Here is a 20,410-nt window from a genome sequence, read left to right as displayed (position 1 = left end):
AAAATTCAACACCCATTTATGATAAAAACTCTCCAGAAAGTGGGCATAGAGGGAGCCTACCTCAACATAATAAAAGCCATATATGACAAAGCTCCAGCTAACATCTCAACAGTGAAAAGCTGAAAGCATTTCCTCTAAGATCAGGAACAAGACAAGGATGTTCACTTCTGCCAGTTTTATTCAACATAGTTTTGGAAGTCCTATCCACAGCAATCAGAGAAGAAAAGGAAATAAAAGGAATCCAAATTGGAAAAGAAGTAACACTGTCACTGTCTGCAGATTACATGATACTTTACAGAAAAAATCCTAAAGATGCTACCAGAAAACTGCTAGAACTCATCAATAAATTCAGTAAAGTTGCAGGATACAAAATTAATACACAGAAATCTGTTGCATTTCTATACACTAACAATGAAAGATCAGGAAGAGAAATTAAAGAAACAATCCCATTTACTATTGCATCAGATAGAATAAAATACCTAGGAATAAACCTTCCTAAGGAGGCCAACTACCTGTACTCTGAAAAGTAGAAGATGTTGATGAAAGAAATGGAAGATAATACAAACAGATGGAAAGATATACCATATTCTTGAATTGGAAGACAATATCATCAAAATGACTATACTACCCAAGGCAATCTACAGATACAATGCAATCCCTATCAAATTACCAATAGCATTTTTCACAGAACTAGAACAAAGAAGTTTTAAATTAATGTTGAACCACAAAAGACCCTGAATAGCCAAAGCAATCTTGAGAAAGAAAAATGGAGCTGGAGGAATCAGGCTCCCTGACTTCAGACTAAACTACCAAGCTACAGTGATCAAAATAGTATAGTAGTGACACAAAAACAGAAATATAGATCAATGGAACAGGACAAAAAGTCCAGAAATAAACCCACACACCTATGGTCAACTAATCTACGACATAGGAGGCAAGAATATACAATGGATAGGTGTGGAGGGAGGGCGCGAGCTCCGTGCGGGGAGGGTCGGAGGCAGACAGAGACCTGAGAATTCTGTGAAGGAAGGAGTCATTGAAATATCTGGGATAAGAGCATTCCAGACAGAAAGAAGGGGAAGTGCAAAGGCCCTGAGACAGTACAAATAGCATTTTGGAGGAACAGCAAGAAAGTCAGTGTATTCAGAGTGCTGTGTGGATGAAAGGCTCTTGGTGCTCCTGCCAGGCATCAGGGCTGTGCCTCTGAGGTGGGAGAGCCAACTTCAGGACACTGGTCCACAAGAGACCTACCAGCTCCACGTAATACCAAACGGCAAGAATCTCTCAGAGATCTCCATCTCAACATCAAGACCCAGCTTCACTCAACGACCAGCAAGCTATAGGGCTGGACACCCTATGCCAAACAAGTAGCAAGACAGGAACACAGCCCCATCCATTAGCAGGGAGGCTGCCTAAAATCATAAGGCCACAGACACCCCAAAACACACCACCAGACGTGGACGTGCCCACCAGAAAGACAAGATTCAACCTCATCAACCAGAACACAGGCAATAGTCCCCTCCACCAGGAAGCCTACACAACCCACTGAACCAACCTTACCCACTGGGGACAGATACCAAAAACAACGAGAACTACGAACCTGCAGCCTGTGAAAAGGAGACCCCAAACACAGTAAGATAAGCAAAATGAGACGACAGAAAAACACACAGCAGTTGAAGGAGCAGGGTCAAAACACACCAGACCTAACAAATGAAGAGGAAATAGGTAGTCTACCTGAAAAAGAATTCAGAATAATGATAGTAAGGATGATCCAAAATCTTGGAAATAGAATAGACAAAATGCAAGAAACATTTAACAAGGACGTAGAAGAACTAAAGAGGAACCAAGCAACGATGAAAAACACAATAAATGAAATTAAAAATACTCTAGATGGGATCAATAGCAGAATAACTGAGGCAGAAGAAAGGATAAGTGACCTGGAAGATAAAATGGTGGAAATAACTACTGCAGAGCAGGATAAAGAAAAAAGAATGAAAAGAACTGAGGACAGTCTCAGAGACCTCTGGGACAACATTAAACGCACCAACATTCGAATTATAGGGGTCCCAGAAGAAGAAGAGAAAAAGAAAGGGACTGAGAAAATATTTGAAGAGATTATAGTTGAAAACTTCCCTAATATGGGAAAGGAAATAGTTAATCAAGTCCAGGAAGCACAGAGAGTCCCATACAGGATAAACCCAAGGAGAAACACGCCAAGACACATATTAATCAAACTGTCAAAAATTAAATATAAAGAAAACATATTAAAAGCAGCAAGGGAAAAACAACAAATAACACACAAGGGAATCCCCATAAGGTTAACATCTGATCTTTCAGCAGAAACTCTGCAAGCCAGAAGGGAGTGGCAGGATATACTTAAAGTGATGAAGGAGAAAAACCTACAACCAAGGTTACTCTACCCAGCAAGGATCTCATTCAGATTTGATGGAGAAATTAAAACCTTTACAGACAAGCAAAAGCTGAGAGAGTTCAGCACCACAAAACCAGCTTTACAACAAATGCTAAAGGAACTTCTCTAGGCAGGAAACACAAGAGAAGGAAAACACCTACAATAACAAACCCAAAACATTTAAGAAAATGGGAATGGGAACATACATATCGATAATTACCTTGAATGTAAATGGATTAAATGCTCCCACCAAAAGACACAGACTGGCTGAATGGATACAAAAACAAGACCCATATATATGCTGTCTACAAGAGACCCACTTCAGACCTAGAGACACATACAGACTGAAAGTGAGGGGATGGAAAAAGATATTCCATGCAAATGGAAATCAAAAGAAAGCTGGAGTAGCAATTCTTATATCAGACAAAATAGACTTTAAAATAAAGAATATTATAAGAGACAAAGAAGGACACTATATAATGATCAAGGGATCGATCCAAGAGGAAGGTATAACAATTGTAAATATTTATGCACCCAACATAGGAGCACCTCAATACATAAGGCAAATACTAACAGCCATAAAAGGGGAAATTGACAGCAACACAATCATAGTAGGGGACTTTAACACCCCACTTTCACCAATGGACAGATCATCCAAAATGAAAATAAATAAGGAAACACAAGCTTTAAATGATACATTAAACAAGATGGACTTAATTGATATTTATAGGACATTCCACCCAAAAACAACAGAATACACATTTTTCTCAAGTGCGCATGGAACATTCTCCAGGATAGATCATATCTTGGGTCACAAATCAAGCCTTGGTAAATTTAAGAAAATTGAAATCGTATCAAGTATCTTTTCCGACCACAACGCTATGAGACTAGATATCAATTACAGGAAAAGATCTGTAAAAAATACAAACACATGGAGGCTACACAATACACTACTTAATAATGAAGTGATCACTGAAGAAATCAAAGGGGAAATCAAAAAATACCTAGAAACAAATGACAATGGAGATACGACGACCCAAAACCTATGGGACGCAGCAAAAGCAGTGCTAAGAGGGAAGTTTATAGCAATACAAGCCTACCTCAAGAAACAGGAAACATCTCGAATAAACAACCTAACCTTGCACCTAAAGCAATTAGAGAAAGAAGAACAAAAAAACCCCAAAGCTAGCAGAAGGAAAGAAATCATAAAGATCAGGTCAGAAATAAATGAAAAAGAAATGAAGGAAACAATAGCAAAAATCAATAAAACTAAAAGCTGGTTCTTTGAGAAGATAAACAAAATTGATAAACCATTAGCCAGACTCATCAAGAGAAAAAGGGAGAAGACTCAAATCAATAGAATTAGAAATGAAAAAGGAGAAGTAACCACTGACACTGCAGAAATACAAAAGATCATGAGAGATTACTACAAGCAACTCTACGCCAATAAAATGGACAACCTGGAAGAAATGGACAGATTCTTAGAAATGCACAAACTGCCGAGACTGAACCAGGAAGAAATAGAAAATATGAACAGACCAATCACAAGCACTGAAATTGAAACTGTGATTAAAAACCTTCCAACAAACAAAAGCCCAGGACCAGATGGCTTCACAGGTGAATTCTATCAAACATTTAGAGAAGAGCTAACACCTATCCTTCTCAAACTCTTCCAAAATATTGCAGAGGGAGGAACACTCCCAAACTCATTCTACGAGGCCACCATCACCCTGATACCAAAACCAGACAAAGATGTGACAAAGAAGGAAAACTACAGGCCAATATCACTGATGAACATAGATGCAAAAATCCTCAACAAAATACTCGCAAACAGAATCCAACAGCACATTAAAAGGATCATACACCATGATCAAGTGGGGTTTATCCCAGGAATGCAAGGATTCTTCAATATACGTAAATCAATCAATGTGATACACCATATTAACAAATTGAAGGAGAAAAACCATATGATCATCTCAATAGATGCAGAGAAAGCTTTCGACAAAATTCAACACCCATTTATGATAAAAGCCCTGCAGAAAGTAAGCATAGAGGGAACTTTCCTCAACATAATAAAGGCCATATATGACAAACCCACAGCCAACATTGTCCTCAATGGTGAAAAACTGAAACCATTTCCACTAAGATCAGGAACAAGACAAGGTTGCCCACTCTCACCACTATTATTCAACATAGTTTTGGAAGTGTTAGCCACAGCAATCAGAGAAGACAAAGAAATAAAAGGAATCCAAATCGGAAAAGAAGAAGTAAAGCTGTCACTGTTTGCAGATGACATGATACTATACATAGAGAATCCTAAAGATGCTACCAGAAAACTCCTAGAGCTAATCAATGAATTTGGTAAAGTAGCAGGATACAAAATTAATGCACAGAAATCTCTTGCATTTCTATACACTAATGACGAAAAATCTGAAAGTGAAATTAAGAAAACACTCCCGTTTACCATTGCAACAAAAAGAATAAAATATCTAGGAATAAACCTACCTAAGGAGACAAAAGACCTGTATGCAGAAAATTATAAGACACTGATGAAAGAAATTAAAGATGATACAAACAGATGGAGAGATATACCATGTTCCTGGATTGGAAAAATCAACATTGTGAAAATGAGTCTACTACCCAAAGCAATCTACAGATTCAATGCAATCCCTATCAAACTACCACTGGCATTTTTCACAGAACTAGAACAAAAAATTTCACAATTTGTATGGAAACACAAAAGACCCCGAATAGCCAAAGCAATCTTGAGAACGAAAAATGGAGCTGGGGGAATCAGGCTCCCTGACTTCAGACTATACTACAAAGCTACAGTAATCAAGACAGTTTGGTACTGGCACAAAAACAGAAATATAGATCAATGGAACAGGATAGAAAGCCCAGAGATAAACCCACGCACATATGGTCACCTTATCTTTGATAAAGGAGGCAAGCATATACAGTGGAGAAAAGACAGCCTCTTCAATAAGTGGTGCTGGGAAAATTGGACAGGTACATGTAAAAGTATGAAATTAGAACACTCCCTGACACCATGCACAAAAATAAACTCAAAATGGATTAAAGACCTAAGTGTAAGACCAGACACTATCGAACTCTTAGAGGAAAACATAGGCAGAACACTCTATGACATACATCACAGCAAGATTCTTTTTGACCCAGCTCCCAGAGAAATGGAAATAAGAACACAAATAAACAAATGGGACCTAATGAAACTTAAAAGCTTTTGCACAGCAAAGGAAACCATAAACAAGACCAAAAGACAACCATCAGAATGGGAGAAAATATTTGCAAATGAAGCAACTGACAAAGGATTAATCTCCAAGATTTACAAGCAGCTCATGCAGCTCAATAACAAAAAAACGAACAACCCAATCCAAAAATGGGCAGAAGACCTAAATAGACATTTCTCCAAAGAAGATATACAGATGGCCAACAGACACATGAAAGAATGCTCAACATCATTAATCATTAGAGAAATGCAAATCAAAACTACAATGAGATATCATCTCACACCGGTCAGAATGGCCATCATCAAAAAATCTAGAAACAATAAATGCTGGAGAGGGTGTGGAGGAAAGGGAACTCTCTTGCACTGTTGGTGGGAATGTAAATTGATACAGCCACTATGGAGAACAGTATGGAGGTTCCTTAAAAAACTACAAATAGAACTACCATACGACCCAGCAATCCCACTACTGGGCATATACCCTGAGAAAACCATAGGTCAAAAAGAGTCATGTACCAAAATGTTCATTGCAGCTCTATTTACAATAGCCAGGACATGGAAGCAACCTAAATGTCCATCGACAGATGAATGGATAAAGAAGATGTGGCACATATATACAATGGAATATTACTCAGCCATAAAAAGAAATGAAATGGAGGTATTTGTAATGAGGTGGATGGAGTTAGAGTCTGTCATACAGAGTGAAGTAAGTCAGAAAGAGAAAAACAAATACAGTATGCTAACACATATATACGGAATCTAAGGAAAAAAAAAAGCCATGAAGAACCTAGTGGCAAGACGGGAATAAAGACACAGACCTACTAGAGAATGGACTTGAGGATATGGGGAGGGGGTGGGGTGAGATGTGACAGGGTGAGAGAGTGTCATGGACATATATACACTACCAAATGTAAAATAGATAGCTAGTGGGAAGCAGCCGCATAGCACAGGGAGATCAGCTCGGTGCTTTGTGACCACCTAGAGGGGTGGGATGGGGAGGGTGGGAGGGAGGGAGATGCAAGAGGGAAGAGATATGGGAACATATTGTATATGTATAACTGATTAACTTTGTTATAAAGCAGAAGCTAACACACCATTGTAAGGCAATTATACTTCAATAAAGATGTTTAAAAAAAAAAAAAAAAAAAAAAAAAAAAAAAAAAAAAAGAATGTATATATATATCGTCTATGTATACCTCAGATGCCTTAGGTGTGAGATGTTTCAATGATCCAAATGAACTGTTATTGATGGGAATATAAATTGTTAACCTCTTTGGACATTGTTCAGCTATAGAAATGTTGAATACCTTAAAATAAAGCTACTCCACTTCTAAAAAAAAAAAAAAAAAAAAAAAAAAAAAAAAAAAAAAAAAAAAAAAAAAAAAAAAAAACATGGGTGGAAGATTTAAACAGACATTTCTCCAAAGAAGACATACAGATGCCCAAAAAGCGCATGAAAAGATGCTCAACATCACTAATTATTAGAGAAATGCAAATCAAAAATACAATGAGGTATCACCTCACACTGTTTAGAATGGCCATCATCAAAAAATCTACAAACAATAAGTGCTACAGAGGGTGTGGAGAAGAGGGAACTCTCCTACACTGTTGGTGGGAATGTAAATTGGTGCAGCCAGTATGGAGAACAGTATGGAGGTTCCTTAAAAAATTAAAAATAGAGCTACCATATGATCCAGCAATCTCACTTCTGGGCATATATCCATAGAAAACCATAATCCGAAAAGATACATGCACCCCAGTGTTCATTACAGCACCATTAGCAATAGCCAACACATGGAAGCAACCTAAATGACCATCAACAGAAGAATGGATAAAGAAGATGTGGTACATATATACAATGGAATATTACTCAGCCATAAAAAAGAACGAAATAATGCCATTTGCAGCAACATGGATGGACCTAGAGATTATCATACTAAGTAAAGTAAGTCAGACACAGAAAGAAAAATATTACATGCTGTCACTCATGTGGAATCTAATTTTTAAAAAGGTACCAATGACTTATTTACAAAACAGAAACAGACTTACAGATATCAAAAACAAACTTATGGTTATGAAAGGGGAAACGCTGGGGGGAGGGATAAATCAGGAGCTTGGGATGAACATACACACACTACTATATATAAGATAGATAACCAACAAGCACAGGGAACTATATAGTTCCCTTATTCTGTGATAATCTATATGAGAAAAGAATCTAAAAAAGAGTGAATATATGTATGTTTATAACTGAAACACTTTTCTGTCACCTGAAACAACATTGTAAATCAACGATACTCCAATAAAATTAAAATTAAAAAAAAAGACAAGAGGTAACAAGTATTAGTGAGGATGTGGAAAAAGGGGAACCCTTATACACTGTTGATGGAAATATAAATGGGTCAGCCATTATGCAAAACAGTAAAGTTTCCTCAAAAAATCAAAAATAGAACTACCATATGATCTAGCAATTTCACTTCTGGGTATATATCCAAAGGAAATGAAATCAGTATTTCAAAGAGATACCTGCATTCCCATATTCATTGCAACATATTCACAATAGCCGAGATATGGAAACAACCTAGGTGTCTATTGATGGATAAATAGATAAAGAAGAGATGGTGTATACAACATCAACCAATAAAGATGAAAATCCTGCCATTTGCAACAACATGAAGGAACTTGGGGAATATTATGCTAAGCAAAGTAAGCCAGACAGAAAAAGGCACATACTGCATGACCTACCTTGTATGTGGAATCTAAAAAAGTTAAACTCGTAGAAACAAAGAGTGGAGGGGTGGTTGTCAGAGGCTGGGTGTGGGGGAAATGGGGAGATATTGGTCAAAGGGTACAAACTTTCAGTTATAAGAAGAACAAGTTCTGGGGATCTAATGTACATCATGGTGACTATAGTTATGCTAAGAGTAGTTAATTAGCTTGATTGTGGAAATCATTTCACAGTTTGTCCGTATATGAAATCATCATGTTGTACACCTTAAATATATAAACTTGCATTTGTTAATTATATCTCAATAAAACTGGAAAAAATAAAATAAAAAAAAAAGAAATCAAAGATGACACAAAGAGATTGAAAAATATACCATATTCTTGAATTGGAAGAATCAATATTGTCAAAATGACTATACTACCCAAGGCAATCTACAGATTCAATGCAATCCCTATCAAATTACCAATGGCATTTTTCATATAACTGGAACAAAAATTTTAAAATTCGTATGGAAACACAAAAGACCCTGAATAGCCAAAGCAATCTTGAGAAAGAAAAATGGAGCTGGAGGAATCAGGCTCCCTGACTTCAGACTAAACTACAAAGCTACAGTAATCAAAATAGTACAGTAATGGCACAAAAACAGAAATACAGATCAATGGAACAGGACAAAAAGTCCAGAAATAAACTCATGCACCTATGGTCAATCTACAACAAAGAAGGCAAGAATATACAATGGAGAAAAGAGAGTCTCTTCAATAAGTGGTGCTGGGAAAACTGGACAACTATGTGTAAAAGAATGAAATTACAACATTCTTTAACACCATACACAAAAATAAACTCAAAATGGATTAAAGACCTAAATGTAAGACTGGATACTATAAAACTCTTAGAGGAAAACATAGGCAAGAAAGCTCTTTGACATGAATTGCAGCAATATCTTTTGAATCCATCTCCTAGAGTCATGGAAATAAAAACAAAACTAAACAAATGGGAACTAATTAAATGCAAAAGCTTTTGCACAGCAAAGGAAACCATAAAACAAAAAGACAACCCACTGAATGGCAGAAAATAATTGCAAATGATGCGACCGACAAGGGATTAATCTCCAAAATATACAAACAGCTCGTGCAGCTCAATATCCAAAAAACAAACAACCCAATCAAAAATGGGCAGAAGACCTAGATAGACATTTCTCCAAAGAAGACATACAGATGGCCAAGAGGCACATGAAAAGATGCTCAACATCACTAATTATTAAAGAAATGCAAACCAAAACTACAATGAGATATCACCTCACACCAGTCAGAATGGCCATAATCAAAAAGTCTACAAACAACAAATGCTGGGGAGAGCATGGAGAAAACGGAACCTTTCTACACTGTTGGTGGAAATGTAAATTGGTACAACTACTATGGAGAACAGTATGGAGGTTCCTTAAAAAACTAAAAATAGAGCTACCATATGATCCAGCAGTCCCACTCCAGGGCATATATCTGGAGAAAGCCATAATTCGAAAAGATACATGCACCCCAATGTTCATTGCAACACTATTTACAATAGCCAAGACATAGAGGCAACCTAAATGTCCATCAACAGAGGAATGGATAAAGAAGATGTGGTATATATATACAATGGAATGTTATTTGGCCTTTAAAAATAATGAAATAATGCCATTTGCAGCAACACGGATAGACCTAGAGATTACCATACTAAGTGAAGTAAGTCAGACAGAGAAAGACAAATATCATATCACTTATATGCAGAATCTTAAAAAAATGATAGAAATGAACTTACTTACAAATCAGAAACAGACTCACAGACTTATGGTTACCAAAGGGGAAAGGTTGGGAGGAGGGATAAATTAGGAGTTTGGGATTAACATATACACACTACTATATTTAAAACAGATAACCAACAAGGACCTACTGTATAGCACTACTCAATATTCTGTAATAACCTAAATGGGAAAAGAATTTGAAAAATAATATATATATGTGTATGTATAACTGAATCACTTTGCCCTACACCTGAAACTAACACACATTGTGAATCAACTATACTCCAATATAAAATAAAATAATTTTTAAGAAAAGAAAGAAATAGGAATTTGATGAGATTACAAGGTGAGGAGATAGTGCTCATGTTGGGTTTTTCTCCCCTGGGAAGTTAGTGCCTCGTGCAAACTATCAAGGATGTATATTGACATCTATTCAATTTTCATAGGAAAAAAAGTGTGCTTATTGCATTCTTTTGACCAGCAGGAGATTTTTGAAGCGTGCACTCTGCACGTGAATAATTCCTTTCACTCTCCCAAAAATTCAGTATATTTTCTCTCTTTTCTTTGTTTTCTTTTCATTTTTTTTTTGCTTGTATGTTTCAAACTGCTTGAACTTTTAAAATTCTTAAGGTATTTCTGGGTTGAGAAAAGTTGGATCCATACAGAAATCAAAATATATCATTCTTAATTTCTAAAGCAATTTCATTTATCTGTAGGCAAATACATGGAAGTCAGGCTTCTTTGACACTTAAAAAAAGGGACAAAAGCAAAAACATGGATGGACCTGGAGGGTATTATGCTAAGTGAAGTCAGACAGAGAAAGACAAATATTGTATATTTTCACTTATATGTGAAATCTAAAAAACAAAACTAAAGGACAAATATAACAAAACAGAAACACAGATAGAGAACTACTAGTGGTTGCCAGAGGGGAGGGAGGTGGGAAGATGGGTGAAATAGGTGAAGGGAATTAAGAGGTACAAATTACCAGTTATAAAATAAATATGTCACATGAATTTAATGTACAGCAGTATATATTGTCATAATATTGGAATATAGTCAATAATATTGGAATAACTTTATATGGTACATACTCTATGAAAATAATGAATCATTATGTTATATACCTGAAACTAATAAAATATTGTAAGTTAACTCTACTTCAGTTCTTTTTAAAAAAGCATTATTCAACTAGCACACCATTGTTGCAGCATGTTATTGATAATACAGAACTCTTCCGAGTCTTAATTTACTTGAGCAGCCCCTGTAAAAACCCATGCCAAAGAGTGGGAAAGAAGCCTGGCAGCCAGATAACTAGATGCCAAATGGTTCCTCACTGGCAGTGGCATCTGGATGGGAGGTTGGCTTGCCTCCGGGACTCTTGGCCAACTGCACTGTTGTCTATACAGACGGCTGTGTATCTGTTCAAGAGTCCAACAACTGTGTGTATGTATTTTGGTAAGCCTTTATTTCTGGACCAAAGATTTCCATGGCATTTTTGCATCTGTTGGCACCAGTTCTATACTCGGCTCCCCCCATCCTCACCCACTGTTACATTTTAGTTTCAGATGAAAAACAATGCACATAAGTGGAAATGCATTAAGAGAAGAAAATATATTTCCTGAAAATTTTTTTTCTTAAATCCAACAAAACGTGTAGATATGGCATTGACATTATTCTAGATGGACTGTCTTCCTTTCTCAAGCCTTGAATAATGTGGAGATTCCCAATCACAATGCAAAGATGTCCTTGATCCTCACAGGATTTAGATAGAACCCAATTACAGAACTATCAGAAGTTACTTTAATCATCAGAAATATAATGGAGCATAAAGAAATTTAAAGTCAAGTTACTTTTTCAGTGTTCCAGAGAAACAAACTCATTTTATAATTTTATAAATGTAGTTAGTGCAATGTAACACCGGTAACTGTCACACATCCAGTCAACTAGCTTGTCAAAGTCCTGCCTTATTTTGCAGGGCTTCAACTTCTCAACCTTTTAAGATTCTGCTACCCCCAAATTATTTGCTTCAAGGGCACTCCCACACTAATGTACTTCAACATCTATCAGATGGCCCCTTCATACAAAATGCTAGGGGATACAAAGATATGTACCCCCCAAAATTTATAACTCTTTTTTCCTTTTTGATGAAGAAAGTTGGAACAGACTTTTAAACAAGTAACAAGAGCGAGCACCAGGGAAAAAAAAAGTAAAAGCTAAGTGGAGGTCCAAAGTACCATATAGCATATTCCAGGAATGGGGCAATAAAGAAATGAACCCCATTTTTATGTGTATCTTACAGAAACATTTCGGTTGAGCTTAGTGTTTCAAAGCTAGAAGGGTCTGTGGAATTCATGTAATCCAAAATTATTCTTCTATACTTTTGATGAGGAAACTGATGGCCAAAGAGTAGTGATTCAGTCACGGTCATACAGTAATTAGTATGAGGACTCAGATCCAGTTCTCTCTCCACGTGACTCCTCATGATTTGAGAATTATGGCGTACTTAAAATGAAGTTTGCAGGGAAATCCTTTACGATGCCATGGCATAATTTCCCAAGATAATAATAAACAGTGAACCAAGACTAGGGAATTCCTGTGTGATGTAAATTAGAGGTGGGATGAAGTTACTGCAATTACAAGCAATTCTCTTTGGCTAGAGTGGCTGGGGCAGGATCCCAGAAAGATGACTCAGAATCAGCCTATAGCTGTTACAGTTGATAGTGCAAAAGGCATGTGCCACAACTTTTCTCTCCCTATGGCTTGTATACATCTCTGTGAAGAAGCGAGCTATGGCCAGAAGCTTACAGATGACTACAGGGTTACCTCCATCCTCTTAGCAGCTGCAGTGTCAAAAAAAAATGGCCCCCACTCAGATACACCACTTAAATGTCACTCATCAGCAAATGGTCACCCTCTGAAAAAGACTGAGGGCTCCGTGGTCTGAAGTAGGGCGTTACAGGCGTTTAAATAGTCGTACTATATTAAGGTGACGTTATCATACACAGTAAATACAGTGTAGTCTGTATTGAACACTATTGAGAAAACCTCCTCTCCAACTAGGTATGAGCAAAATAAGATTGTTTTCTGCGTTAAACTAGGTAATCAGCACTTGATGGGCTGGAGCCATGTTGAACTGATAACTGACATACAAAATCAATTACAAGAGGCTGAAGGATCCCCAGACCAGAAGGACTTCTCTGTAACCTAAAAGAATTAGCAGATCTGAAGGAAGAATGTGTCACTTAGAAGGGAGGTTGGACAACTACAAAAAAACACAGAAAAGAAATCAAAGAGGTGTGTATGGGCAGTGTCCATCCCGTAACCATCCTAGGTAAGAGTGCCCTGGCCCAAGGACCCATCTGTATTAATCATGCCTTTTATGTTCTCTGTTTTCTGATATTCTGACATCTAGGGCCTTACTGAAACTGGAGAGACTGACCCTCCCAGTGATAATTCCTAGAGAGAGCAAACAACTCAAAGTGACTACACTTTCATATGCAAACCGCCATATTCAAAGCCCATACCCCCAATTCCCTCCTTTATCTAGCTTTTACACTCTGGACCCATTATCCACCGGCCCTAATCACCCCAGGGCCAAGTACCAGAAAACTAGAGGCAGTCCCTAACCCCTGAGCCTGCTGAAGTTATTCAAACTAGCCCATCCTAAACCTGCGTATCCTGCCTCACCTACTCCTTCCCTCGAAAACCACAATAAAGGCTCTTGCCCATGTTTTCCCCTTGCTCCTGCCTCCTGAGCAACCCTGGCGCCTCCCTGTGTGGCCCCCTGCATAGCACGCTGCGTCTCCTATTCCTAGGGATCTGTGGGTATAAAACTTCTTCCCTCATGATAGTCATTCCCATGTCTGTGTGACTGCACAGCACTAACCATACCTGATTAAAACAAATCCCAGGTACATTTTTAAACCGCCACTCTGGTGCCAGTGGCAGTGAGCCAGCAAATCGCTATTAGCCTGAAGTCTTTGAACAATCTCAATACACAACTCGCTTTTACTGTTTCCTGTCCATTCCTATCCTGTGCTCGAATTTGGCATCTCAGGTGGCATGTCTTAGGAACAGAAGATTCTGGATCAGTCCCTACCATTTTTCTCATTAACATATTAACAAATTAGATTTCTAGGTTTCTACATCAATCTTGTAAGCTTGGTTAATATGAGTCTATTCTTGAAAGATCTCTTGATCAGACTTACCAGTCTTGGAAGCCTGTGTGGTGAGGACCAAAGTCTAGAGCCTTGTTTCTCAAAGTGTGGTCCTCAAACTGGGAGCATCAGCATCCCCAAGAGACTGTTAGAAATTCAGAGTCAAGGGCTTCCCTGGTGGCGCAGTGGTTGAGAATCTGCCTGCCAATGCAGGGGACACGGGTTCGAGCCCTAGTCTGGGAAGATCCCACATGCCGTGGAGCAACTAGGCCCGTGAGCCCCAACTACTGAGCCTGCGCGTCTGGAGCCTGTGCTCCGCAACAAGAGAGGCCGCGATGGTGAGAGGCCCGTGCACCGCGATGAAGAGTGGCCCCCGCTTGCCGCAACTAGAGAAAGCCCTAGCACAGAAACGAAGACCCAACATAGTAATCAATCAATCAATCAATCAATCTTTAAAATAAAAAAAAAAAAGAAATTCAGAGTCAAATCTCAGGACCCACTCTAGACTCTAGACTTGCTGAATCAGATCTGTATTTTAAAGATCCCAGATTTGCATTGACATATATACACTAATATGCATAAAATAGATAACTAATAAGAACCTGTTGTACAGCACAGGGAACTCCACTGTACAGCAGAAACTAACACAACATTGTAAAACAACTATACCCCAATTTTTTTTAAAAAATTGAGAACTACTACTCTAGAGCAAAGATAAGCAAACTTCTTCTGGAAAGGACTAAAAAGTAAATATTTTAGGTTTTGTAGGATATATGGTCTTTGTTACAACTACTAAACTCTGCCATTTTAGAGCAAAAGTACCCACAGACAAAATGGAAACAAAAAGGCATAGCTATTTTCCAAAAAACTTTATGTACGGACACTGAAATTTGAATAGCATATGATTTTCACATGTCACAAAATATTAAAAAAATTTTTTTAACCATTTAAAAATGTGAAAACCATTCTTAGCTTTCAAAGCCTTACAAAAATAAGTGGCAGGCCAAATTATCCTACTGGGTATAGTTTGCCCACCCCCATTCTAGACCATGGAAAATTCAATAGGATCAAGTTATTCTTGAAGTGAGGCATTACCTGTTCACCCACCCCAAAATCCCATGTGCCAAGTAAGACTTTTCCTCTTTAAATTTCCAGAGATGGATTACATTTGTTGTTTTTTAATAATTAAAATTTTAAATTAAGACTTTATAGGAACTCAGGAATTCTAGAACATAGATGTAGAAGTTAACAGAGAAAGAGCTACCTCCCTAATGGAACTGTATCATAATCTGAAATATCAGTGCTTTAGACAAACAGGCAATTTCCAACTTATTTCACATGGTTTTCTGAGTTGTCTGACTGTGAGAAGCAATGAGGAAGTGATAGACCAATGAGCGCTCCTACAACCACGCACTCATATGCAGCAAGAATGATCAAAGCTTAGTTGATATAAGTGCAGACGGAAGCAGGCGTGGAGTACCTATTACCTGATTCTTTGTTTATTTATTTGGCTGCGCCGGGTCTTAGCTGCAGCATGCGGGATCTTCGTTGTGGCATGCGGGATCTAGTTCCCTGACCAGGGATCGAACCTGGGCACCCTGCATTGGGAGCGTGGAGTCTTAACCACTAGACCACCAGGGAAGTCCCTACCTGATTTTTAATCCATGTTTATATGTGCCAAATGGCAACAACATTCTGGTCTCTTGATTTTCTGTCACAATTTGTGCAGCAGGCTATCTACTTGGAAGCACGTCACAAGCACCATCAGCCCTGGCACCATCTAGTTCATCTGTCAGCCACAGAACTGGTGTGGCCACCTCAAATGGGTTAATTTTTCCCCAGTGAGATGAGACAATTGACCCTACAGTTCCAATTAGGGATATGCAATGAGTTGGTGAATTCAGAATATCGCTCTTACTGTTAAATTATTAGATATTTCTCTGATTGGATTAACTAAAAAAAAAAAAAGGAATTTCCATCATGATACTTCAAATAGAAACTTCAAATAACTCTAAAGCTCCCATGTGAGATGCATTTAAGTTTCCTGACAGCCATTTCACAATAATATCTCTGTAATGTGAAAGAATTTTTACTTTTTACATTAAATCTTATTACATAAATTTCTAATTTTATATATTTATCCCCAGTTCTAAAGCTTGAAGATACACACACACACACACACAAACACACACACACACACACACACACACACACACGAATCACCCGGGGAAATTTTTAAACATGCCAATGCCTAAGGGGCTCCTAGTGGCAGGTCCTGACATCTCCATTTAAAAAAAAAGTTCTCCCAGGTTATTCCAATATGTGGTAGTTGAGAACCACTGCTTTTGTGATTCCCAAACAAAATAATTAAATATCAGTATATTTCCCGAAAGTTTTGTAAGACACAATTTGTTAAAATTAAAAAAAAATTAGAAACACTATTAAAAAACATGATTCTTCATGAGAACTACTTCCAGAATGTTCTTAGGATCAATATAGGTACAACTGAAGCTATAAACTGCCTTTTTGTCTTTTTATCTAGATAAATTGGCTTTAAATATTGATTAATTATAACCTAACAAGCACATATTCCCTAATGTCCTAGAAATACGGTAGTTTTATTACTGCTCAACACTGTTTCAAAAACTCTAATTGCACTATACTGCCTCTCTATACTTTCCTAATTTTCATTCTCTATTAGATGATTAATATTAAAGTAGATATATAATAAATTATCAAAATGAATTTACTTTGATGTTATTTTTATTGTTCATGTTTGTTTTTTTACTATCTCAATATCTCAATTATGATAAATAAACATTACTCAGATCTGTCTCTACCATCACCCCAGAAGTTTCTGAAGACATTCGAGCCTATGCCCCACCTCATCAATTCCCACTTTCGTGCTTCTGAGAAAAATCTCAATAAATCAGAGTAGTACCTTGGGATATCTACTACCCAGGGATATTACTAATCTTTTCTCAATTTTCACTCAGGGATAAGTGAGCATAAAGTTGTTTTTAAAAAATTTTTGTTATTATTTTGGAATATGTGGAGGAAAAAGATAATTAGTTGTTCTTAAAACATTTCATCATGTGAAATGGAAACTGAAGGTAATTTGTTCTCATTTCAAACAGTTGTGTTAATAATAATTAAATGTTAATTATTAATAAGTGCTTTCTATTCTAGGCACTGTGCTAGGATGCTTTACACACATTATCTCATTTAATCCTCACAGTAACACTATAATATAGGTTGAAAATGCTCCCATTTTGTAGCTGAGAAGCTGAAAAATCAGACAGATTAAGTAATTTACCCAAACTCATACAACTAGTTAGCAGGATCAAAGTTTGCAAGCAGGTCTTTAGGATTCCAAAACCCACAATCCTAACCACTATATACACAATTCAAAACTACAATATTCAAATACACAATTCAAAACTAGTATTTACCATGGTAAATGACCTTAAAAAAAAAAAAAGACTGGGTTCCTTCTTTCACGCTTTGCTTGCCTATGCACAAAACTTGACTCTTGGTTAATAATCAGTCAGCTCAAACAGGTTAATCACCTCCTGACCAATCTGTTTGTAACTGCTCAATTCAGTAGAAGCAATCAAGCTGGCAGCAGTTTTGAATAGCTGCCTCAGGAAAATGCTCCCTTCAGTTTGGGATTGAGACACAGGATTGGGGAATTTAGACTGCCAATGTTTCCAGAGAAAATATCCAACTCTGGAAAAAAAAAATCAACCAAAATTTTTTTAAAATAACTGAACATCACACACCCTAAGTTTGTGTCTATGTTTTTTTAGCATGAACATTCCTTAATAGTTATTGTACATACTTGTAAATGGATATAATGAATATGTGTATGCATGCGTATATGCGTACATGTACACACACCCATACACAGATTACTAGCAGGTGAGCATAAATTAAACCAAGTGTGAATCCTGTTATTTTTTAGTCTTTCTTCCATACGTGGTAGATTTAAACCCCTACAGGTCATCTTGTCAAAATACAATTTTAGTTATGAAATAAAATTACAGAACAGAAACAAACACAGTCTATTACAACTCACTGCCAATGTTGCCAGATAACTACAAAAAAAGTGTCTCAGACAGAAATATCAATAACTTTAATGCATACGATTTGTTAACAGGGAAGAAAACAAGCAAACTTGCTCTCCGATGACTGTCACTAATATTTATTCGTCCAGTGACTGTTAATCAAACCAAGTTTACAGTCCCGTACAGCACCTGTCACAGGTGCTGATCATTAATCAGCTATTACAGCAGTTTATTCTGCTGCTGACAACTCGCAATTTTCCACTGATTCAGCTAGTTTGTCAGGTGGGAATTATGGCATAGCGCATGTGACAAAACACATCACCCTTTTTTTTTTTTTTTTTTTTTTTTTTTGCATTTTCAGGCTTCTCTCTCCTGCTTTCTCCCCCTTTTTAGACAAACAATATCTGGGAACTCAGAAGTAATAAGGCGGAATGCATAATTAATTACCCAGCTTGCTCTAATTAGGGATGAATAAGTTGTGTCCCTCTCATCATCACAAATGTGGTGATGGGTAATACCAGTTTATGCTGTATTAACTGCAAATATGCAATCCTTCTGAGAGCACTTTTGTTGATGAATTTGATGAATGTGACAATAATTAGCAGAGACAGATGAGAGCTAAATTACTACTGACAATGTAATGCTATCCTGCTCGAGGGCCTGGGAACGTGGCAGGATAACATGGCAGGGACCTGGGCCTTGTTTCTAATTAATAGTTGTTTTTTTTTTTTCTTTTTTCTTTTTTTTTTTTTTTTTGCCAGTGGGGGGAAAAAAGGAGTAACGGTAATTGTTTTCGTCAAAGGCTGCAGGGAGTTATCAGGGTAATAAAGTTAATTAGCAGAACAAACATCCTTTCACTGCCTTACCAGTCTGAGGAAAAGAGGGTAATTCAAACTGCAGAAAGATATGACTAGATGGGATGATAAGAGAAGAAATTTTACACAGGAGGCCAACAGAGAAGAATGATTTTCTCCCTTCATTTCTTTGGCTTGATACATGGAAAGAAATTAGACTGCCCCTTCTTTCAGTTCACAAATTTGCTCATATAAAGAACTTTATTGTTATAATTTTGAGTTTAGGAAATAAAGTTAGCTTAGATCAAATTCCACTGTTTACTTCTTTTTTTCTAGGTAGTGATAGGTTTGTTCAATTTCATCTTTATTTGAGTGACATTTTCTTAATGTCTCAGGCATAGAAGTTCAAATATTTGCCAAGGAGAACATTTACCTGCATTCTGTCCTATAGAAATCTGTTTCATTCTCTGAATCTTTGGGGAAAAGTAAGAAGTTGTTAAGCAATTTCCACCAAGTAGTATTTACTCTCCTATGTAAATTAAAAAATTAAAATGGGATTTAAAAAATACATACTATTTTATTCTATTTTTGTAGCCTCAAAAGATCATCTTTATTTTTGTGGCAACATTGTTTTTCACTTCCACTACCGCTTTTTCAAATACAAGTAACCAATTTAAAAAAAGTTAACAGTTTAATGAATCTCAGTTTTACATTAGAGTTTATTCAGTTCAGTAACATTGCTTAGCATAAGTAGATACAACACAAAGAGAAAACATCCAACAAACATTCTGAAGCCTTTGCAAGTTCATTTTCTCCCTCTAAATATCATTAGTGGTTGGCCCCTTTAAACATCAAACACTTGAAACATTTTCTAATATTAAATAAATAATACTGGGAAGGAAGCTTGATGCCTCTACAATAAAATCCACACGAAAGTGTCTACGGATTTTTATTCCTTTTAGGTACATCTCAAAAAATTTTACTTTATGCTTTTATGAATCATTAAATATCTCACAAATGTTACATACTTATCATGTATATAAATGTGTACACATTTGTTTGTTGTCAGAGCTAAATAATAAATACAGCCTCCCATAATGACTCTATTTGATTCTAAGCTAAGAACATGAGTAAGTAAATGGTGAATCCTACTTCTGTGTTTGACTGCATGGCACCAGGGTGACCTTCCAGCATAGACTCCTGCATGGATAGACTTCCACCAAGCAT

At 36.9% G+C, this 20,410-nt stretch overlaps 2 long non-coding RNA genes across 2 annotated transcripts in view; both read right to left on the bottom strand.

The window, feature by feature from the left end:
* Positions 1–20,410, bottom strand: part of LOC309629813 — a 167,206-nt gene that overhangs the window by 24,497 nt on the left and 122,299 nt on the right. The gene's annotated exons all lie outside the window — the stretch shown is intronic.
* Positions 10,730–16,512, bottom strand: LOC309629839. Its single transcript, XR_014245260.1, has 2 exons — positions 14,819–16,512; positions 10,730–14,491 (listed from the first exon to the last, which is right to left on the bottom strand). It is a non-coding gene; the product is annotated as an uncharacterized lncRNA (long non-coding RNA).

Source organism: Balaenoptera borealis (assembly GCF_965194805.1).
Source record: "Balaenoptera borealis genome assembly, chromosome: 5".
In the NCBI taxonomy this organism is placed as follows: Eukaryota; Metazoa; Chordata; class Mammalia; order Artiodactyla; family Balaenopteridae; genus Balaenoptera; species Balaenoptera borealis.
Note: the sequence above shows the minus strand (reverse complement) of the source record. Positions and strands in the feature narration are given on the sequence as shown.